This window comes from Leptinotarsa decemlineata, unplaced genomic scaffold (assembly GCF_025532065.1).
Source record: "Leptinotarsa decemlineata unplaced genomic scaffold, Ldec_3_MD MMD2_tig00004307_RagTag_RagTag, whole genome shotgun sequence".
Classification (NCBI taxonomy): Eukaryota; Metazoa; Arthropoda; class Insecta; order Coleoptera; family Chrysomelidae; genus Leptinotarsa; species Leptinotarsa decemlineata.
The window spans coordinates 10,809,747-10,835,050 of NW_027412606.1; the positions used below are offsets into that span (position 1 = coordinate 10,809,747).

The following is a 25,304-nucleotide window of genomic DNA, read 5'->3' on the forward strand; positions in this document are numbered from 1 at the left end:
ACAATGTGATCGAACTTGAATCGACAATATGGCCAACTTCTTTGTTATTGAAGATATATACGATTTTGGTTGCTAACAGAAAAACTATCGAATTTTTCGTTTTCGATTCATATCCAAAAATTAATGTATTTTTGAAAAAAAACTTTCTTCAAATTTCTAACTTAACAGATGTTATTATGATGTTATGTATGTTATTACGAATTTCACCTTAAAACCAAATAAATGGTGCCTCTCTCACTTTTGCCATGTAATATAAAATTAATATAACTGATAACCAGTCCGTGCAAAGCTTATTGTTATATCATCCGAAAATAAAACTTTTAACGGGTGATGATCAACTATATTGCCAAATATGTGCCAACTAACTGACTATTATAAGGTAGATTACAACCCCGTCGTCGAGTCATGTAATTTCAGTTTCAAATAGTTCTTTAAGATGGTTTGAAAGCAGAAGCCGAAACGTCGAACAGATGAAAACTACAGATGCGGTTTAAGCTGGACGACAGTACAAGTATACCATTATACCCATAGAATATACAAAAGGTTATGATGAATTCATTCCAAAGTGATATAACACACAAAGTGTATTGAAATTTAACACTTATTTTTAACCAGCAGGAAACTTGAACTGTGAATCTGAACTCATTTTCTGGTCTTAAAATGTGAAGAAAAACTGACTTTCTGAAGAAGTTTATTTCAACGGTTTTATAATTTTCCCCTTCATAATATTGAATCAGCTGTTGTATCACCTTATAACAAATGATTCCGAAAATCCATAATAATAAGAAATTCAATGCAAATATATTAAGTTATATAATTTACACCACACTTACCAATTGTTTGGAATCATCATTCTCGATCGTAGTTAAATCACTCTGGCGAAAGTGCATAGCCGGTTGAAAATGACTTCACTGCAGGCACCTAGAACAAATGACATTTTTATTTATTTAATTTAATGAATGTAGTCATTTAGAGAAGATAACAAGGGAGAACCCGAACTTGTTATCGAACATAGATTTCGGTAGTATTTTCATAAAAAATGGAATAAGACAACGACAATTTTCCTGTAGCTTTTATGAGACCTACTCAACATTATTGGGTGGCTAAACTGCACTTTTCATATGCAGTTGTTCGAAAAAATACCATCCAGAAATATGATTAGAAACTATCAGACATTTTGATAGAGTTGCTTTGATCTTCAATACTCATATCTGATGAATCTAGCCGCTGCGAAAGTGAAAATTTGAATTACCATTGCTTAAGGAAATAGACTTCATAAACAGAAATATGAGTAATAACGTTTTTCATGGTGCATTATTTTATGATTATACTATGACTTTATGATTATACTTATTTATTTGGGCAGCTTTTATTCTAAAAGAAAAATATGTATAATGTTTAACAATTATGATCTATCTAATATTAGAATGCAGTTGAATAAACATACTCCTGATGCAGCCCAACAAAATACCACAAAGAAAAAGACTGATTAAAACGCAAAATTCCGGGGTTGCACTTTGTATATGGTCTTGTTCTCCATAATCAAAGAAATATTCAATATTGAGATAAATGTTATCAGTGACATAGCTGGAAGCAATGGGTCTCCTTCAAAAGTTGCCGATAAATTGATTAGTGAACATTAATTTAGCGAGTGTCTTCTTAAATGCTTGACGCATCAATAATAGTTTGAATCAAATTTTCAAAAAAATTCAACATGAAAGTAACTTATTCATAACTCATTAGGCCAATTCCATCACATAAAAGTAACTTTCCAAGCTGCTAGCTCACTTCAGCAAATGGAAACTAAGAGGACTGCGGCAAAAGTATGTCAGTCAAACTAAATGCGATATTTAAAATAATTTCAAAGAACACACCGCATATATTTGGTTCTGAAAGCCAGAAAAATTCATTATCGCTTGAAACGACTTTAAAACGGCAATATAATAGAAGAAAACTGCTGTGACCGCCACAAGGTATCAGACATTTAGATTTTTAGATACTATATGTTTTCTCAAATCTACAAATTGCAAACTATAGCATGAGAGCTACGTTTAGTGGCAATCATCCTGTTTACCCACTGTTTACTTTTCATTAATCATTCACTTGAAATTGGCACGAACTTACCCAAAAAAATTCTCGCCAGTTGTGAAAGGGGGGGTTTAGGTATGAATACGAAATATCAGAATTAACACCAACTTGGATGGCGAAACGAGCGTCGAAATAAGGGTTGCTGTTTTGGTGCGTGGTATGTCGGAGATATGTTTGTATTGACCAGATTCTGCACATACCTTATGTAGTTCTTGAGATTCACAATATGATAGTTTTATTGGAAGTTCCACATATATGTAAATATTGATTCTTTTATCAGTTTTTTTGAATAAAACATTAAAGGTTCATTCTATAATTTGATTCACCAAATAAGTTCATTTTGTCTGCAATAATTAAGAACTGACTAAACAAATCAGGATAACAAATTCGGAATTTCATCAAGTGTATATGATTTAACAATTTTCTTAATATTAACATTTTGCCAGGTGCTAAGAAATCACAAAGAAAGTGAAACTGTATTCATTTTTATTTCATTTAAGAATCAGGAGTTTGACGCGTTATTTAATGAATGAGTCATTTAGTGAACGCGTTAATTGAAATTCAATGTTTCCGATTTCATTGTCTTCATCACTTACGAAGAAGCAGTTAAAACTCGATTCATTTCCAATTACTCAGATTTCTCCAGTGTTCACATGGAAAATACAACTTTTTATCAGAAATCAATTTGTATATTCGTACTTTTGTTGAAAATAAATATGTGTCTGAAAGAATAAAACATTCCCTATATACAAACAAGGTGGTTTCAGAAACTTAAAAATATTTTTCTCGAAAGATATCTTTTTCCTTTGAATAATATACAAGATTATTTCTACATTCCCATCATATAAACCATCTTAACACCTGTTATTCCGTTTATCCGTTTTATATGTATATTCAAAAACAATAATAACTGAAAAGGTAATTTTCAAGTAACAGACGAGCGTTATTTTCATTGGTGATTTATCCTAGAACGGGTAGTTATGCCAATGAAAGCATATACGTACGTCATTGATTGATGCATCCGACATAAGTCTCCAAAAACATAAACTAACCAGAAAGAAAAGTTGTGGCTACTACTCGGAAGAACTTAACATTTCGATAAAGAATTGTTTTTATTTATTTTGGTATTTTTGTTCATGATAGTTTTGTTTTTGAAAATCAAAAATTCATTTATATGCATAATCGTTACAAAAATTCATAATGAGTATAGAAATTATAAATAAAAAGTTATCTTGCCTAGATCATTTGTATAATATTGTACAATTATAAATAAGAGAAAAAATCGAATAGAAACATGCAAATTAATAGTTTATTTTCTGCCAGAAAAACTGTTCGCCGGATGATAAATAGGCAATAGGCCGGAGAGACATATTTACCTCGGGGTACCACTCACAAGAAGTAACAGCAGTGAAGAACTCTCTGGGCGGCCAGTATCAGCACAAACTTCGACAGATCTGGTCATCGGAACTGTCGGTGAAGAACAAAGTTGCTGCAACAAATATGCTTGCCTTACCAATCTTACTCTACGCGTTTGGAGTAGTGAAGTGGACTCGTGAGAAGCTGTATCAACTCGACGTAAAGACCCGAAAAATGATGCATCTCTATAGGAGTTTGCATCCCAAATCGTCCGTTCCACGGTTGTACTTCCCCCGACAACAAGGAGGCCGTGGACTTTTGAGTTTGGAGTGTCTACATGACACACTGGTAATGGATATAGCCTGTAAAGTCGTCAGGAGTTCGGATCCCCGTCTCTGCATGGTCCGTGACCATGAGAGAGCAGGAATTGAAGCATTTCTCTTCAGGGCAGCTGCCCGAGCAGCTGATGAACTCGGTATAGTTTTCGATACTGAACGAGGTGACCACAACTCTGTCACCGAGTTGAAACCCATTCAGCAAAAAGCTCGTATAAAAGCCGCAGAGATAACCTCACTTCTGCGGAAACACAAGGATAAGCCAATGCATGGGGTCTTTTTCAATAACATTGGAGACCTTGGCTCATCAAAGCGCTTTTGCTTTCCTCAGGTCGATTGGGTTATAGTCGGAAACTGAGAGATTCATCATGGTTTGCCAGGATGATGTCTTCAACACCTCAGTTTACAGCAGTCGCATGATGGGTATAGAGGTTCCTGACACGAGGTGCAGGGCTTGCCGCAAAACGCCCGGGACCCTAATGCACTTGCTATCAGCATGTCCAGCATATGCGGTCCCGGCCTATATCCATCGACATGACCGCGGCCCTTAGAGTGCTATATTACCATCTACGGCACTCTTACGGTATTGACGATACACCAGTGTTGCAATACGCTCCGGGGGATATTGAATCCGTTGTGGCGAACGAGAAGTACCGAATTCATTGTAACTATTCGTTCCCCACCCTCAGGCTCATACAAGCTAATAAGCCTGATGTAGTCCTTCTCGACCACCAGAGCAAGACGATATTTGTCATGAAGTTTTCAACAACTGGCGAGACGAATATCGTCCGAAGAAAGGGGGAGAAACGGATAAAATATCGAGATTTTCTCTTCGAACTCCGCAGACTCTATCCAAGATAGTTGTTCTGATTATTGGAGTCCTTGGTGGAATGATGTCCTCTCTACTCTCGTATCTTAAAATCATACCGGCTTGCCGCACTAAGGCAGAAATCTTAGCCGCACAGATGCATTCTTGGCTCACTGCGCTTGCTCAGGGCACATGATTCTCGGCGCGCCCTACCGAATATATCGGGGCTTCGGGGTATAGGGCCTGAACAGTGCATACTTCGGTATACAAAAAAAAATATTTATTCAAGTATAAAAGAAGAATACAGAAAAATGTAGAAAGAGGATAAAGGTGAATAAATGAGTACTCGATAAGTGTTTTTCACACTTGTTTCGAGAAAATACAATGCAATAAAACTTATAAATAATAAAAATAATGACTGACAATAGCGGACATATGAAACAATCAGACTTGTCTGAATCTAAAAATAAATATTTACAAATCATTTGCACACCCGCATATAACTATGTAACTATAAATTAATACGATGCGTTGATGCATGTGAGTGGTATAAGATTGTTTGTGTGACATTTAATTGACAAAAATGTTATAAGTGGTGTGTTAGAAATCATAATAAATAAATAAGGTAAAGTAGACAATCATGATGTACTAATATATAATATCAGGTTCTATTGTGAAGTAATAACAATTTTGTTCATTCACACATTTTTTGCATTGATAAAAACTTTATTTCAAATATTTTTTTGTCAACAAAATCAGAAATCATTTGTCTTGCTGTCTGCATATAAATTGCCTCAATGACTTTTTGAAGTGGTGAAATATATAAAGGTTTTCTATTGTATTGAGAAGGGTATTGAATAATTTTGGAGCCAGGTAGGTATATGTATGCTGCAAAAGTGATTTTTGTGTTAATGGAATTACATGATGATTTTTTTTTCGGGTGTTATAATTGTGTGACGGTAAGTGATACCTTACGTTTAGATTACATTGAAATAAAAGTGTTGACGAATGACAAAACACCGGCTTCACAAAGCAAATTGTCTGTAGGAGACCGTGAACTTTTCGAATGTCAGTTTTAGAAATTCGTTTCGTAGTACTTTAAGAGAACGAAGGTCTGTTCGAAATTACGGAAGCGCAGAAGGGACACATATTTTTATTATTTGTTTCTTGGAAATTACGAATTTGAATCTCGAAATTTCGACTTTTATCTCGAAATTTCAACTTTAATCTCAAAATTTCGACTTTCATCTCGAAATTTCGACTTTAATCTCGTAATTTCGAAATTTCAACTTTAATCTCGAAATTTCGACTTTCATCTCGAAATTACGACTTCAAACTCGAAATTTCGACTTCAAAGTCGAAAATGTTCATTTTATTAATAACGATAAGAGTAAAAACAACAATAAAAATTAATTGGCGCTCCGGGGCGACTTCATCGATTCCAGTGACGCATTTGCTTTTTCAGCTGCAGGAAAACCCGGAAAAACCTGCAGCACCATATCATCTGAAGATCTTGATCTGCCAATGTCCTGTCTCTCATAAAACAAAATGTAGGGTGTCACCAGAGGCTCCAATAGCTTCAATACATCGCCAGAACACTTTGTGACACGATTATCGTCAAACTTAAACCAGTCCGTTTCGTCTTTGATCAAGGCGTAATAATGACCAATTTAATCTCGAAATTTCGACTTTATTCTCGAAATTTCGACTTAAATCTCGTGATTTCGAAATTACGACTTCAAACTCGAAATTTCGACTTTAAAGTGGAAATTTTGAGATCAAAGTCGAAATTTCGAGATGAAAGTCGAAATTTCGAGACGAAATACCCCGCCCCAGCATGCTATCCCATAGCGTGAATGACTTTTTATTAGATCGATGTAATAAAGAATTTTCAAGTGGTGGGTGGAGAATATTTTTCTTAAGGTTTTGAATTTGTGTAGAATACTTGGCAGCTTTTTGAAAACGATAGAGGGGAAGTACATACATATTATTTATGAAGAAAAAGAACAGTGGTGTATCATGATATTGATAAAAATTATGGCAGGGTATGTTAACAGGGACGCCACTGATAAACATTAAGAAAACCTTTATCATGAAAAAATGTATAACAATTAGCGCCCTGCAGGATCCGCATTCAATTATGAAACACTCTGTATGCAAACAAAAAGAAATGAATGGAAATGAAATAATGAAGATAAATGATGAAAAATGCAATATAATGATACTTAAGCAGAAATATAGAGAATGCGAGAAGTCATTACCTTGTTGAATGACCACATAAATGGAGAAATTCAGAATTTTGGCCCACTATGTTTAACTGAAATGAAGAAGTAGAAGCAATCATATCGATGGAAAAGACATGTTTTCGAAAGAGTTGAACATTCGAAACGCATACAAGAACTTAGGGAACTGGACCAGCATTATCAGTTATGTAAGCCGCATGACGTATATCTAACTACGATAATAAAATTATACTAATATTTTCATATACTATATCTTCCCTAGTCCCAGTAATTTGTATTAATAATAAAAATAGCAACAAATTGCACTTGGTGAAGATCTAAGATCCGAACCTAAATCGACCTTCACCGAGCTGATAATAGAATGAAATATATTTTATAATGAATTTAGTATATTTGAAAATATGTTGAAAATGGGTTAGCTAAAAAAATTCTGGACAGACTATTTTTAATAATTTTTTGAAAAATGATTTTTAATTAAATTTTGCAACATCAAGATAATAAGAAAATTTTTGTCCTTACTTGTAGTATAAAACGTATAGAATGTGCAGCCGTTGGGTTGTCTATTATTTACCTGGGCGAACTAGTGGTTTGTCAGGTATAAACAGGTATATCGATGCCAGTTACTTTCACTGATTAGATAATAAAAAAAATGTATATCATCATAAGCGCTGTTTCATTGCGAACACGTTGATATTGGGTTGTCTCCAGAATATTCGGTCCTATTAGGGGTTTGCGAACTTTAAAGATTTGAATTTCAATGCGCGTGGAAATGTGTGACAGAGAGATCCGAGGTAAGTATACTGTGTAATAATAAAGGACCCAACATCATAGTCGCCTCGAATGGCATTTAGATGATTTTTTAAAACCAACAGGTTTCATCGGAGATCAAACTCCTTTGAAAATCCAGGACATCGTCGAAATGGAAGAGAAGGAGGATGAATCTAATGAATCAGAAGAATTCGAGTGCGACAATGATACTTCTGATGAATCAGATATAGAATAAAGAATATTTATTTTTCATTAATATAATTTTTGTGTTCATGCTGTTCTGTAATAAAATTTTTTAAACTTAATACAAGATGTTCAGTCTATCTTTTTTACTATTTTTCAATTTGAGTTTTCGGCTGTCCACTTTGTTTCTCTTGAATTTTTTCCAGAAAGAGTTCAAAAATTTCAAAGTAAGTAATTGATTTTTTTATTATTCACGTTATCATATTTTGAGATTACAAAAACTTGTCTATTATAGATATATAAGCTGCTGGAAAATAATTCCATGAAAATCAAAAAATAAATCATTGTGTGTCACACCAATGGATGGTTCCACTTATGTTTCGCTTGCGTTTACGCAGCTATTTTTATCAAGTACTTTCTTGGTGTTTCTCATTTTGTCTTCAATCGAGGGCCGCCTGCCCGGTACTGACGATGCTCAATAGGCTGAAACAGCTGTATACCGGTGGCTCTTGAATTGAAATCAATATCGGAATAATCAAAAAGTACTAATCTATTTATCTTTATCTATTTATCTTTATATATATATATATATATATATACCAGAAGAAATAAATACAAATGCACGGAGCCATCTGTTTTTCAGTTATTTATGAATTTAATGCTATATTGTTTTATTTTTTGGTACTATATTAAATATATTTGATTATTATGTAATTAATAATTTTTTTTGCAACTCAAATGTCAGTTGCTCCAAAATAACGCGCACTGTTTACTATTTGGAGGGTGGTAGAGGTACCTCTTCCCTCTATAGTTCACATACCGAGCATGCGCACTTTCTAATATTCAAGGTCCCATTCGAGGCGACTACGATGTTGGGTCCTTTATTATTACACAGTATACTTACCTCGGATCTCTCTGTCACACATTTCCACGCACATTGAAATTCAAATATTTAAAGTTATCTAATCAGTGAAAGTAACTGGCATCGATATACCTGTTTATACCTGACAAAACCAGTAGTTCGCCCAGGTAAATAATAGACAATATCTTGATGTTGCAAAATTTAATTAAGAATCATTTTTCAAAAAATAATTAAAAATAGTCTGTTCAGGATTTTTTAGCGAACCCATTTTTAACATATTTTCTAATATACTAAATTCATTATAAAATATATTTCATTCTATTATCAGCTCGGTGAAGGTCGATTTAGGTTCGGATCTTCTACTAATACAAACAGGATCCATGCCAAAAAAGCATCTTCTACCTCTTTCAGCGACGATCATCTTCAGCGATGAGGACCATTTCAAGAGCGTCCAATGCATCCCAAAAAATTCACTGTTTGGGCTGGCGGCGTCATCGGTCCATATTTTTTTGAGAACGACGTTGGCCAGTCCATCACTGTCAACGGCAAGCTCTATAGTTCGATGATTGCCAACTTCTTTTGGCCTGAATTGGATTATTTGGATACCAACGACACGTGGTTTCAATAGGACGGCGCTACGTGCCTCACAGCACATGCCACATTGGATATTCTGCACGAGTGCAAATTCCTTCCCGGATATTGAGATGACTATTTATGCAGACGACACTTCTCTACTGATTTCCAACAAAAATCAAATAGAACTAAAAGAAACCTTTGAAACTGCTCTATGCCAACTAACTTTTTGGTTCAATAAAATCACTCTTCCATGGTGAAATTCCATAGTCATCAGAGGAAACTGATAGATGTAGATATACTTTTAAATAACACACCTCTGCCTATAAATAACAGCTGTAAATTCTTAGAACAATTCGTTGACTCACATTTAGATTGGAAAGAACATTGTAAGCTCCTGATTTGCAAACTTTCATCCCTCCACTACATGTTCAGAAATGTCAAAATTGTTTTGAAACAACAACAATAATAAACTTATTCTATGCACAAGTGGAAAGTCGACTGAGGTATGGTATTTGCCTATGGGGAGACTACACTATCGAATAACGTCCTCGTATTACAGGAATCTTCTCAGAAAATTTCCTGCATATGCAATTGGCAATACAACTGAAAGAGTAGACCTTCAATTTTTGAACGGGCATACTTGCAGACCGGTTTCGGGCTTATTAACCACTCATCAGTGCAAGATAGTGGCCAACATCGACCTGAAGTTAATGATATTTCATAATTGAAAATCGAAATTCTTTCAGAGTACTTCATTCCTCTTCCTAAGTTGGAACGAATAACAAAATGTCACACCATCTAGTGGACGAGGTACTAACATTTAAAGTTCATTTCTTTAGATTTGTTTATTGCTAGTCTTTAAGCATAGACCTCTGACTAATAAGAAAGTTTTTCTTCCTTATTCAGAAGAATCGGCAAATTAAGGATATGCAGTTGAACGTTCAAAGTTCATTTCTTTAGGTTTCAAAATATTTTAAATTGTGACCTATACACGTCGTATAAGGATGATTTACGACTTCGACAATTGCGGAACTAGTCAAGTGTTACACCCATGCTCAATCGTTAAAGAGATGGGACGAAACCAAAGGATGTAATCTTGCCAGGATCACCTTGGGCGACCCTGGGAAGCTGGCGCCGAAGAAATATTTGGCAATGACCAGGAAAAATCTACGCCTAACAGTAGGATTTCTGACTGGTCACTGTCAACTAAGGAAACACCTCCATAATATGGGGCTCGTGGACACACCTCTATGCAGGATGTGTGAACAGGAAAATGAGACTGTCAGGCATGTCCTGTGCGAGTGCCCGGAGTTATCGTCAATAAGAGAGTATATGTTTGGTGAGTCTTGGCCTACACCTGCCGATATAAAGGAGATGTCCCCTAGTGACCTGTTCACCTTCCTGGAAAGGACAGGATGGACGATGACCTAGAAGGACAACTCCTCGGGAGGATGTACAATGGGTCACATGTGGCCTAAGTACTGTGGGCTTACACTCACCCTCCCTACTCTACAGATACAGAAGGATGATTTACGATAACTACTCTCTAAACGCAATATTTCCTATAAAGCTCCAGCTCGAATCGGCGTAATGATATTCAACAACTTACCTTCCTCCATCAAAAGCTTAAAACATGAACGTACCTTTAAAAAAACTCGAAGCATACCTGGTTGAGAAATGTCTATACTCTTCAAATGAATACCTTCAACTTGAACTTTTATTTAATGTGAATCTGTATTTTTATGTAAGTCAATATTCTGTGTATATGCATATTTATTACGTAAACATGTTTCGTAGTGTTGAATAATCCTTAACCGTACTATCATGCGGTTGTAACCATGACTCTTTCTTATACAACTGTATGTTGTCTTAAAGAAAAGAAGTGATTTGATTTTATTCGATTTGATTTGAGGGCATGGTCATCTTACGTGGAAGTGGTGTGAACTGGCCACCAAGATCGTACGATTTGACCCCGTTAGACTCTTTATTGTGGAGTTTTCTTAAATCGCAGATGTATGCGAATAAGCCACAAACCACAGCGGTCTTCAAAGCCAATATAACCCATTCCATCGGTCAAATTCATCCTGATTTATGCTCCAGAATCATGGAAAATTGGACGTTTCGGATGCGCTGCACCCAGAAAAACCCTGGAGGAGATTTGAACGATGTTATATTCCCCACATATATGTTAGCATAATTCCAAAAAAAGGTTGTCTAAACTATTTTCAGATACTTGTTGGGATACTATCATGCTTCTTTTCAGATTTTTCTGAGTGTACCGTTGTACTTACGAAAAGCAGAAACCGATTTGATCTCAATTTTGGAATATTTTCAAGTCTAACCTGACGCTAAAATTAAATTGTATGCTCACTACCTTGAGCATACAATACAAAAGATTTTCAATGTTCACCTAACACGTCAATCAACCGCGCATCCAAAGTTCACGGTCAAGCAAGATCTGAAGAACTCACATGTGCCAAATAGAAGATAGCCGGCTAGTTAGCGTGAATGGTAAGTTTTTCTTATTATATCAACCGCTATTGTGAGAGCTAGATCGAACCTAGAGTAGGACGATGGATTTTTCTGTAAATTATCTTGATCGTGCTAGGAACCTAACGTTGAAGGGAATAAATCCTTAGCTCGCATAAGTTTACACTTTTGAGGGTTATCGTTCAAATGGAAATGACCGCTCGTTAACGGAAAAACCCATTTTAACCCGTTTTTAACCAAACATAACTTTTTAACCTCGAAATACGTGTAATTCCATCTTATTTTTCCGTACTGATTAGATCAAATATGCAAGCAAGCAAGGATAGATATTAACATATATTTATGTTACTTCGGAACAGAAACGGTAGAAGGTATTCCTAACCTTACAAATTATCTTTTCACGTAGCACTTCCTACATTTCAATCTGTACCTTACGTAGGATAACATTTATTTCCATATTTACATTCACATCATAACTCTTAGGCAACTTTATATTTCATAACACCGAACAACTAAAATATTCTACAGCATACCAAACTTTAGGTCAATACCAGAAAGCGCTATTTCGACTTACCGCTGGTCTCATTGGTGATAAAAGAAAAATCTTCTAGGTAACTATAGAGCAGTCGCTTTTCTATCAGTGATATCAAAAATCATTGGGAAAGCCGTAAACCACCATATTCTTAAATATTTGGAAGGCTTCAACACCTTGAACGATAATCAATATGGTTTTCGGAAACAAAGATCAACAGGCTACCTCCTATCGTATGTCACCCATATCTGAAATAACTGTTGCGCTTGATATTTCTGAGGCCTTTGATCGTGTGTGACATGAGGGTTTGCCGACGAAATTTCGATGCTATGGTTTGTCGAATGATTTTTGTGTATGGCTCAAGAATCCAATATATTTCTCTGCTGACGACATCACACTTATCTTGTCATTTCATTTGGATTCCAGGATACCGGCAGCAGGAGGTTGCATATTTTAATGAGAATGTAGAGGTGATTTCTAATTGGGGTGAAATTAACCAGTTTCAATTCAATTACACGAAAACCAAGGCATCGGTTTTTCCCAAAAGGATAAATGTCTCCGAACCGATCTAATAATGTCAGAAGACATTTTCGCATTCTGCTTCGAAACGTTTGTTGGGGGGTTACAATGGACACCAATATGTCTTGGCACAATCATGTCGCTGGAATTGCAGAGGCTGCTTCTCAAAAGCTTGGAATACTTTCCGAACCAGACAAACCTCAGCAACTTTTGATGGTTTATAAAGCTCAGATCAGACCTTCTTTGGAGTATTGTTCTCATGTATGGAGCTGAGCATACCCTGAAGCTGCTGGATCCCATCCAGATATGAGCGATCCACACGATTGGAAACACAAACATCACTAGCATCCTTGATAGTCTGGAACATCGAAGAAAGGTCTCTCTTTTATGGATACTCTCAAGGGTGGTGCTCAAATGTCGTGGCACATTTGATTCCATCAAGGTACATTATTATCAGAAATACGCGACGGACTGTGGCTGCTTATCGTTTTTATGTTCAACACAGTACACATCGAACTTCACTGTTTAATATTTATTTCATTTGGAGTACTGCGTGTTTGTGGAATAAACTTCCTGAGAACGTTTTTCCAAATGAATTTAATCTCCAGCGATTCAACAACAACATGAATCGCTACTTACGCACAAGCACCGCTTTTGGAGCGATTTAAACATTTTACTTTATGCTTGTGTTTTGCCCTTAGTCTCACATATGATGTCATCCTAAAGGGAGTCATCATAGAAACTACTTACTCAAGAATGTCCTACTTAGGAAACTTTGTTTTTATGACCCGGCCTAGTACCACTGACAAGACTGGCAGATCCAAACAGCACTATCTGATATTGGATCATGTGTGCAACACTGTTAGGCTGCGGGCACGAAAATAGCGATTGTCGAGGTATGGCGAGGCGACGCGACATCGGAACGACATCGCCAGCGCTCGCCCGTCGCTATTTTCATGCCTGCAGATGGCGTCTTCATAAGGGGAGAAATTCAAAATGTTAGACTGTTTGCAAGTGAAAGAAGAATAACGATCAATCTACCCAGAATTTATATCAAGTTGACAATGTCGTTTTCTGTTTCATCAAGAATAATTTACTAAGAAGCTTGATAATCTTGTATTCAAGAATTCTATAATACTGACCACGCTGAATAATGCATGATCGTGAAACAATTTTCTTATTCATTTATTGTTTGATTGATTTTACAGAATAACTCTACATAATCAATAAAACATTTTGCACAAGAAATGAATTATAGATTATCATTCAAGTGTTACGTCACCAAGATGAATTACATTTTATATTGAGGATTGATAAGATCTTCACGAAAAAAAAAACGTGTTTTTTTCAGTTTAGTTTTGAGAATACCTCATCAGCAAGGTCACGATATCAAGGTCGTGAGTTCGATTCCAACCTCGATCAGATATTTTACCGAGAGAATTCATCTAGTTGGAGTTGGGATGATTCGGTAACTTTACATAGCAGACGGATGGCAAATAGCCATAATGCTCCCTAGATGACTTGGGGAGTTATTAACACTACCTACCCAGGACACGAGGTTAATGACTAAGCAGTCGGAGCCTTTGACATCCTGGAAAAAACGAATACCTTATAAAACAGAGGAATTGATTTGTGATAGTATTGATTGATTTCTGAAAGTGAAATATGCAATAGTATGTGAATCATATTATTGAATGCTGCTACTTCATGTTGATATGGATGTATACATGAATTGTGTATAATGATGTCAGTATAATATGGTTTGTGGAAAATGGCAAAATAATGTTAATTATTAATTCTAATGGTCAAGTTTAGAAAATTTATGGAGTTACTCACCTCCAACTCAGTCAAGAATTTAATCGAAGGGTGGATGAAATTAACAAATTCGATAAACTCACCCAGCTGCCGGCCTGTACCATACGTGTATTTTATGAATATGTTATAATACATCGGTCAGTATCGGTCAAGTATCGGTCATGTATTGGTCATGTATCGGTCATATTTAGGTCAGTTCTAACATACGAGTATTTGTTAATAAATATACAAATAAAGTTACCACACTTTTTTGCCATCAAGTTTGAATAAAATTTTCACTGAACCAAATTTTAAGTCGATGTGTGCTGAACAGAAAATCCAGCTGACAGTATCACAAAAGCAAAAAGGTATAGTTCAGTTCCCCTTCAGTTAGGGAGCTAACTAATTTCGTTATTCAACAATCATTTCTAATTATATAAGAATCACAATAACTATATAATATATGTATAATAAAAATATATATAATAATATAACAAATCCTTGGAGTTATTTGGGATAGCAGCGAAGCGCAAGTGTACTCTTATAACATAATATTTCCAATACTTCGACAATGGGTATTGTCATCATCAGGGAGCTAAGATGATAGACTTTGAATTAATACAGAACTTAAGTTAATAAATGAATATTTACAATGTTAGTGAGATTGGTCGCAAATGAGTTAGAGTTAAAATTAAAATATGAACGTTGTAATAATGATAAAAACAATCACAAAAGTGATTGTAGACTTCATCCACAAAGGTGTGCCCTTAGTGAACATGTTTATAATAATGGACACGTAATGGATTTTAACTCAGTAAAAATCTTGACTAAAGAGAGGAATGTTTCTTAAAAGATTATTCCTTGAAATGACTTAAATTTTGCTATCACGAAATTGTCTACATAAAAAAACGGACTTACAACATTCAAGTGAAATATATTCCTATTTACTTTTTATTGACAAAAATTGGAATTCCTTCAAAGACAACTCATTTGACATTACTCAAATTCATTTATCAACTTATCAACAAAAATTATATAACAAAACTCTTTCTTCTGAAAGCAACTGTAACTCTTTAATTAATTGTACCAGCGGCAAATGCCAAGTCTACTTCTTCTTGAAAAATTTTAATAAAAATTTTAATAAATTGACAAGTGATGTGTTTCTAACCTAAGATCACCACGTTCATTCTCAAATAAAATTTTTATGATTATTCCTTATTTAACGCATATATATTGTAGCTTTCATAATTCATATGTCTTGTATATGTATAGTTATTTGTTTTTATCATGATTACAACGTTCATATTTTAATTTTAACTCTAACTCATTTGCGACCAATCTCACTAACATTGTAAGTATTCATTTATTAACTTAAGTTCTGTATTAATTCAAAGTCTATCATCTTAGCTCCCTGATGATGACAATAACCATTGTCGAAATATTGGAAATATAATGTTATAAGAGTACACTTGTGCTTCGCTGCAATCCCAAATAACTCCAAGGATTTGTTTCGTAACTAGTCAGCAAAGACTACCTCTCTCTATAATAATATATATAGTAAATATTTTGTTATATAGGTGAGTGGGAAAGTAGGGATTCAAATAACAGGGTGATAATTACTCACATAAATATACAATCGATCGCTTTAAAAACACTTCATTAACTTTTTTCGAAAGCTTCTGATAATTCATCTTTCATATTCTCTGTTTCACTATCACTGTCGTCATTTAAATCAATTATGAATTTATTTCCACCATTAATATGGAAGTGTCCAATCTCCATATAGTCTTTTTCAACTAAAATTACTTTTCTAATCATTTTCTGCCAGTCTTCTTCTTCTTTAATTACTTCTATTATTTTCTTATCAAATTTTGTTTGCAGGCATGATAGGCGTACACATTCTCGAACCATCAGTCCACCCTTTCGTAACTGAGTCGTGAGTGTCATACACCCTTTCGTAACTGTGTCGTGAGTGTCATACCAAGTTTCGTTCAAATAGAAAATTTGCCGTTGTTCTTGTCTATATTCAGTTATTTGTTTTGAGTATTTGTTGCGCAATTCCACTTTTCTTCTGCTTTCCATAATTGCTTGACGTTTGTTTATTATTTCAAATGCAAATCCTAGTTTCTTTATCCAATTCTGAAGAGTTTTGTCACAGCAGCTCACGTTATGGCCGGAAGTATTCAATTTCTTCCTTATGATTTCAGTTGTAAGAATCTCATTGCTTTTGTAACAGTCGTATATTGTTTTTTTCAATGATTTTATTAGATGACCATCTAACGATTTTGGTAATCCTGTATCACATCGCATCTTGCTTTCATAAATTTTGTTTTTGACTATTTTACGTACAGACGAGAAAGGAATTTAGGTAAAATCTTATGTTGCTTGTAATAGTTTGTTTTCTTCGAAACCAAACTTGAGATAGATGTTAGATTCTTATTTATATACATTGAAATATACTCTATGCGCTTCAATATTCAAATGCATCCGAATGCTATTCACTGGTATTCCTTTTTCGCACCATCGCTATTGGAACAACTACATTGGAAAAAATCTGCGTTGTTATCACACTCGTTATTACTATTAGTACTTGTCCAATGACGCCATATTTTGAACAGATAACAAAAATTTCAAGTAATTATAACTGCACCAATATCGAATTTCAACACTCAAATCGCGATCAGTTCCTGAACTGAACACGACGGCGATAACCTTCCCCAATTTATATTCTTTTCGTCACCGTAACATGACTTGAAATTTATTTTTATGACTCTTCAGCCAATCATAAAACTCGGTTAGTAAAAATTATCCAATACGAACCGCCAAGTCCACAGTCCACGTGGACTAATTCGACTTTCTAGGAATTGGTTTTTTTGGCGTATGAGAGTGCCGATATCTTTAAATATGCACAATATCGTTTACTTCGACTATAATACTTCATGAAATGATATCCTTGATTTATACAGAACGTCATGACTGGGTGGATGAATTTCATTACTGTTAATAAATTTGTCTCAAACGTGTTCAAGAAATACGAAGCATAAGAAAATCTGTAATGCATAAAATTTCGACTTAGTAGTGAAGGAGATGTAGGAAGGTATATTATCATGATGAAAGAGCAATTTCTTTCGTCGCCAGACGAAGAATTTTTTAGGTATTTCTTCATTCATCAGATCCGGTAATTAAGCCATAATAGTCTCTAGTTATTGACACCCATCGGCGAATAGCTTTCTCTTATTCAAATCTTCATGTAATATTTTGATGGCGTGTGCCTTAGATAATGTACTGACCTTGTTATTTCTTTTACACTATATATTCACTTCACTCGATGACTCCACTTCACGACTTGACCACTTGATTTTTTGGTAAAGGAATCGAGTTCAGCACTTCTCTAATAAAATGAGTCCACTAATCAGGAAAGTTGTTTCCAGAGTAGATTGTTTAAAGGTTGTAAAAAAGCTGTAAGAAACATTTTGAAAGCCTTATGCAGCGGTGTGTTTCAAAATGTCTTGAAAATGTTCGCTAAAATTCACCTGAGAGGAACAATTAAGATTGTTTTTATGACTAAGATTGACAATATAAAAAAACTTTAAAAGGCTTCAACAGTTAATGAGAAAGTAAGCAAAATAAATCTGAAAAAATGTTGAGAAGTGTAACATATTAAATAATAAGCAAGAAATGAACTCTCTTGAAACTTTCAGTGATATCACTAGACCATTCATGAAAGTAATGAATTTGTAGTTTTAACGAGTACATCTCAATATTGAAGAACAGAGTTACAAATAAAAGTGGTAAAAAACATAGACAGTTTCAATTCTCTTTTCTTCATTATGATTTCCTACCACGTAGTAACGGCTACATCCATCAATGTAATGTCTTTAACGGTTTTATAAGTACAAAAGTGAAATTATCAAAATGACTTCAACCGTTTTGTTTGTAAGTTTTTAGTTTGTGACATACACAACATACATAGTTGATGTCCAATACAAAATTACTTTTTATGCCCTCAAGAAAACATTTTGAACACTTTCTTAGTTTATCGTTATCGTTTCAAGCTGCATTATATTTTATAAAGCTTACTTGGAACTACTAAAAAACACTTATAAAATTGTATTTCGATTATTTTTACGAAAATTACATTTTAAGAGTGTTACAAAAAAATTATAATAACTGTCGAAATGTTTATAAAACTGTTTTGTAGTGTTTGTAAAAGGCCCTACAAAATATTAATATAGACTATAATGTAAACTGCTGGATGTAGCGGGACTACGTGGTAAGAAATCATAATGAAGAAAAGAGAATCGAAACTTTCTATGTTTCTTAACACTTTTATTTGTAGCTAACGTTACTGCACTTTAGTCCTATAAGGACATTTTCAAACTTATACATTAATGTGTAACTTATACTTCAATCTCATACATTATTGTATAACCTATACTTGAAAATGTCCTTATGGGACGAAACTGCAGTAAAGTTAGTTACAAATAAAAGTGGTAAAAACATAGAAAGTTTCGTCCTATATGGACATTTTCAAACTGTAGTAACGTAAGTTATAAATAAAAGTGGTAAAAAACATAGAAAGTTTCAATTCTCTTTTTTTCATTGTGGTTTCCTGCAACGTAGTAACGGCTACATACAACAATTTACATCTTAATATAATTATGAATGAAAGGCGACGAAAATAATAGAAAAACTTCAGAGCAAGATACCAGGAGCAGTTTAACGAGTTATGTTAGAGCTGTACAAGGCATCAGTTATGTGGGTTATCAGTATAAAATTGGAATGTATACAGGGGATAATCAAAGTTGTGAATTTAAAATCATTTGTGAAAGTGTATGCATTTATGAAGGCTATTAGCAAGAATGACGGAGTCAACAAGATAACGCATTCAAGGAGGACGAGTTGCGTGAGTTTTCAACTGATTCACTGGACGTTACGTAGATATTCAAACCTATACCAATTTCAAGTCGGGATTTAGTATAAATAATATTAAATACGTAATTCTTCCTGATAACGCAAAATTAATATCGTTTGATGTCCAAAATTTATTTCCCAGATTTCAGCCAATTGAAACATTTGGACTGGTTGAGCGTCTCTTAGACAAAAACCACGTAAATCCATTGATAACAGAGGAAACTTTGAATTTACTCATTATTAGTCTGTCTCAAAATTATTTTAAATTTGACGAAAACTTTATTCATGCAGTGAAAGATTAATAATGGAAAACCCTTTGAGTGCTTTGCTGGCTGAAATTTTCATGGATAACATAGAGTATGAAATCCATAATAATCAGTTAACTAACAGTTTCTTGTACTGATACAGATGATATCTTATTCTGTTTTACTGTTACAGATAGGTAATTAGGCAAGTTCGTTGAATATGTCAATTCCATCCACCCGTCAATAAAATTCACCACTGAAAGGGATTTAAATAATTCAATAAATTACCTTGACTTAATCATGACAAAAAATAACAATAAAGATGATTTTACAATTCTCCACAAACCATCTCACACGGACATAATCATATATAATCCCTCCCTTACCAGCATAAAGTAGCTGCATTCAATAGTATGCTTTATAGACTATTGAATATTCCACTGAGAGTAATTTCCAGAGAGTGCTGTAAACTAATCGCGGTAAACAACGGTCATAAGGTAAATATTATAGACTCCATTCTTTCCAAAAAACTGCAAAATCAAGCCATGGACCAAGTCTACCCAAATTCAAGATGCGCTAACGTCAGTTATAGGACATTGTCATATTTGGCTCAACCAACCAATAATATTGCCCGTTTTTTTAAGAAAGAATGCGTAAACGTAGCTTACAGAATGAATAATAGTCTCAGTAAATGTATCAAAAACAATAAAGACAAAACTTCGGTCAAACAGGGAGAACATTTTCCCAAAGAAATAAAGAACATAGAAGTAGTTTTATAAATGGAAAGATCGATTTCACATTTGCAAATCACCTTTTAGCAGAAGGACATGAGTCAAATCATGAATACGATGTGTTACATTTAGAAGAGAAACTTTTGAAACTCAATCCTTTAGAATGTTTAGAAATCAATATATTCAGGAATTCGGGTAATTTACTGAATGGTCAATTGAATTTTAATAGCTCCCCGTTACTAAATATTTCTCATATGTGGTAACTGATAACATAACCTCAGTTAATTTAATTCATTACAAACTCAGATTCACATGAAACCTTAAATGAGCAGCTAATATTAAGGTACTTGAAATGTAGGTACTTAAAATTGTGAAATAATGTATTCAAAGCATTGAATATGAAGAATTTAGTTAGTAAAGACTAACCCGAAGAAGCGGTTGCCGCATCAAATGTGTGCTGTCCACAATATAAGTTCTATGAAATACAAATTTTGGCGCGGTTTTTTCCCGTTGTCTATTCGGTAACGCTAGTTGCACACACACCGATTTTGGACGGCCAGTATAAAATCGGCCCATATTTTATTGGTAGCGGGTGCTTGCACACTCACCAAATTTTCGTCGGTCAAACAATCAGTTGCTTTTTTGTCGTAATTAGCACGCACTACCAAAACGAAGTTAATGCGTAGTAACTACAATTTCACCGAGCATTCGAGACTGGAATGGTCGGTAAAAAACCGGTGAGTATGCAAGAGTGTATTTAGTCTGCCGGCGATACAGTGACAGTGGATGGCTGCTCACCGGTATTTTACCAGCGACGATCACCGGTCGGCGTGTGTGTCAGGTCCCGTTCCCACATGTGGTTCACTATTGGAATTTGGACGACCGGTACAAAGTCGGCTGTCCAAAATCGATGTGTGTGCAACTAGCGTAACAAGTCGCAGTTTCAAAATCAGTCGCGGGAAAAAACCGTCAGTGCCGTCGCTTCCATTAGTTTCCTTTACTCACAAAATCAGGCGGTGAAAATCCGCGACGGTTTAGTCGTAGTGCGGCCTAAGCCTGAGAGTGCTATATTACCGCCTTCAGCACTCCTACGGTATTAACCAAACTTTGATGTTGCCTTATGTTCAGGAGATATTGAATCTGTTGTGGAGAATGAGAGGTGCTGAATTTATTGGAACTATTTATTTCCCACTCTCAGATAGACACAAGCTAATAAGTCTCATGCACTTCTCTTCGACTATCAAAATAAAACAATCATAGCAGAAAGCTGCCATTCTCGGGTCGCTACGTCTTCTACGGAACTAATGACTACTTACTTCGCGGTTGTGGCGATCGTTTAAAAACAGGAGTGGAGTGTTTTGGAATGACTAAATTTTCTCTGCTGCGTATATTAAAATCATTGAAATCTTTGAACATCAACATTCTCCCAAAAAAATGATAGTACATTCTGATGAGAATACATTGTTAGTCGCGAGGTGCAACTCTCTTAGTTCATACAGTTTAATTTTTTCGATTATACAATTTTGTTACTGATTTGGTCGGATGTTCTTACCCTAGAGGCAAATCTGAAACAAGTATTCGAATTTTTTGGAGCCGACCTAAGTCGAACTTAGTCATTGAGCATCATATATGGTATCACACTATGAAATCTTGTATATAAAGAGTGATTCTCAGAAATTCAATTCAACTTCAGTTGTGAATGTAGAGAAATTCTATGTGGATAAAGCTGCCAAAAAATATTGTATAAGGATTTGATTAATTTATGTGTTTCACAAATTTGATTTCTGAGTCAAACCATAACCCAAGGTTTTTTGCCTCGAGTGATAAGTGGCTGGATAACATTACGGTAGATTTGCTAGCATTCAAAATGAGATTGTTCTCACTGAATATTCTGAGAAATTTTTCAGGGGGAAATAAGCATACTTGGGTATGCTTATGTATGATGTGTAGGTATGATGGCTTAGGTATGATGGGCTCGACATTCTGATACCTCAGAATTATTGTATATCACACGTTGAAATCTATCATGCGAATAAATATAAACGATATTGATTGCCCTATCGTTGAAACCAAAATATTTTATTTCATTAGTTCGGACTTCCGTTGTCTAATATTATATGAAATGATTTGAAATCCCTGAAGGAATCAATAAAATTGAAACGATTAGCTAAAAAAATAACAATTATATTAAGCCAGGGGTCTCCAAACTACGGCCCGGGGGCCAAATCCGGCCCGCCAGTGTCATCAATCCGGCCCGCGACAGCCAATGATTACCTAATTGTTGTTACTATTGCTGTGATAAGTTGAAGAAGAAAACACAGAATGATGATTACTTGGTTTTATTTACTTGCAAGGTAAAACTTAACGACAGAAATGATGACAAAGAAAAATTAACTTGAGTATCTAAGTTTAAGCATATTAATAACTAACAAATAATTGAAATGAATCACAGTAAAACAACAACACTAATGAGATTTATGTAATTGTGATTTTCTACCGACAATACTTTGTAGTTATGGATCAATTTTACTTGTACCAATTATCAGAAAAGATTTAAGATGCTCATCAGTTAATTGAGATCTGTAAACATTCTTTTTGTGTATACTTCATCTTGGAATACGTTTTCTCACACAAGTAAGTAGTACCAAAAACAGAAAACAACCCACGAGCAAATTTATGCAAATCATCAAATTGTTCCAGTGGAAGACTCTTATAAAATTCCAACAAAGATGAATTTTGATATTTGTTCTAAAGCATATCACTGCACCGTAAATCAATAATTTCCATTTGGACTTCCGGAGCCAGGGTTTCAATGTCAGACTCAAAAGGATTTTGAAAAAGCTTAATTTCATTCGCAATGACATCAAAATGTGAAAAACGAGTATCAAAATTTATCTTCAAAGCACTCAAAGTTTCGATTGCAAAATTGACGGGAAATTCAGTATCTGTGTGTGGCTGAATATTTCACATGTTTCAAAATTTGTGAAACATTTTTTACGTAATTGCGATTGAAATAGTATTATTTTCTGCCTGAAGGATTTGATATTGGTGTATAAATCAGGGAGAAGCTGATTTTCGCCTTGCAATCTCAAATTCAGTTCGTTCATATGATTTGTCAAATCGACATAGAAGGCTAACTTCCACATCCATTCACTATTTTCTAAATCGGCAAAAGGACGCTGCTTCTCATTTAAAAAAAATTCGATCTCTGCTCGAAGTTCAAAAAAGCGCTTAAGGACTTTTCCGCAATTAAGCCAGCCTACGGCAGTATGATATGGTAAATCATTTTCTCCAATCTGCTAAATAAACTCGCGGAATTGTCGGTGATTCAGCCCAGTGGATCTGATGAAGTTAACAACTGATATGACTGGTTTTAGAACTTCAGACATATCCAAACATTTTCCGCACAAGGACGGTTGATGAATGATAAAATGTAAGACTAATGGTTTTGAACCACCATCATTTTCTATAGCCTTTGACACAAGTGCAACCACTCCTTTATTTTTACCATACATATTTTTGCCTCCATCAGTTGTTGTAGATTTCAAATTTCTCCATCGAAGGTTCTTTTTATTAATGGCATTTTCAACTCCCTTCAAAATATCTGCCCCAGTTGTCGTACCGTGAATACAATCAATATTAAGAAGTTCTTCATACACTTCATAGCTTTTATCTGCTCCGCGAATAAAAATCAACACCTGAGCAATATCTGACACATCTGTTGACTCACCCAGTGCTAGAGAAAACCACTCAAGATGTCCATTTTTGTCAGACAGTTGAGATGATATATTTTCTGCGATGTCTTGCACCCTCCGAGCCACGGTGTTTGCTGACAAACTGACACTTTTAAATAAATTTACCTTTTCAGGGCATATTTCTTCGGCTACTGCAATCAAGCATTCTTTTATCATTTTTCCATTGGTGAATGTTTTGCCACGTTTACCGATTTCAAAAGCCACACGGAAGCTGGCGCGAGTTGCAGGCTCTTGTTCAGTATTCGCTTTGGTAAACAAATACTGCTGCGATTTGAGTCCGCGTTTCAAAGCTTCAAATTTTTCCTTCCGCAAACTTCCTGTATACTTGGAGTAACTTTGAAGAAGTTTCGATTCATAGGGTCGTTTAATGTTATAGTATTTGAGAACAGCTATGGTTTCATTACAAATTAAACATAGCACCTTATTACTGGACTCAATCACAAAATACTGAAAGTTCAATTTTTCTTGGAACGTTCTGCATTCACTGTCGATTTTTCGCTTCTTTTCCATACTATCAAATCACACATAAAAACAATAAGTCAAATCAAAATACTTTTATTGACGGGTGTTACTTTATTTCACAATAGACAGTTTCGCTTCCTTCGCCTTTCCTAAGCAGACTAACTCGTAGTTGCGCCGCTAGCCTTTTTATATGCAATTATTACTGCCATCTCGAGGTGATCGGAATACACTAGCTAGAACCAGAACTTTCTCGAACCAACGCGGTAATTCCAAATATTTAATTACGCCTAATGCCACCTAGCGGGTAGCTGAAAAACATAGCACATAGTACCACTACTCGCCACTAGATGTCGTTAAGTGTCACAATACACAATAATAATTGAAAAAATCATTATGGCCCAAAGGCTTCAAAGTTTGGAGACTACTGTATTAAGCAAAAAAAACTGAAATTACAATGAAATAAAATACAAGCAACAGTTGAAAACTGAACAATTAATAAGAAAGTAAAATTAAAATTAAAGGATTACACGACAAGTTACTTCACAATCGTCTTCGGGTGATGACTGGACTTATTCCTCTGAGAACTGACTATTTATAGGTCATTGGAGTGTTTTCACCTATCCCCTCTTCCCTCTCACCGCTT

The 25,304-nt window shown here is 34.9% G+C and overlaps 1 protein-coding gene across 3 annotated transcripts in view; it reads right to left on the reverse strand.

Moving 5' to 3' along the window:
* LOC111515046 (uncharacterized) overlaps positions 1 to 25,304 on the reverse strand; it is a 166,674-nt gene that overhangs the window by 29,204 nt on the left and 112,166 nt on the right. For all 3 annotated transcript variants that reach the window (XM_074178963.1, XM_074178965.1, XM_074178964.1), the window contains one exon: positions 834 to 921. The gene's annotated coding sequence lies outside the window, so the exon portion shown is untranslated. The remainder of the gene's footprint in view (positions 1 to 833; positions 922 to 25,304) is intronic.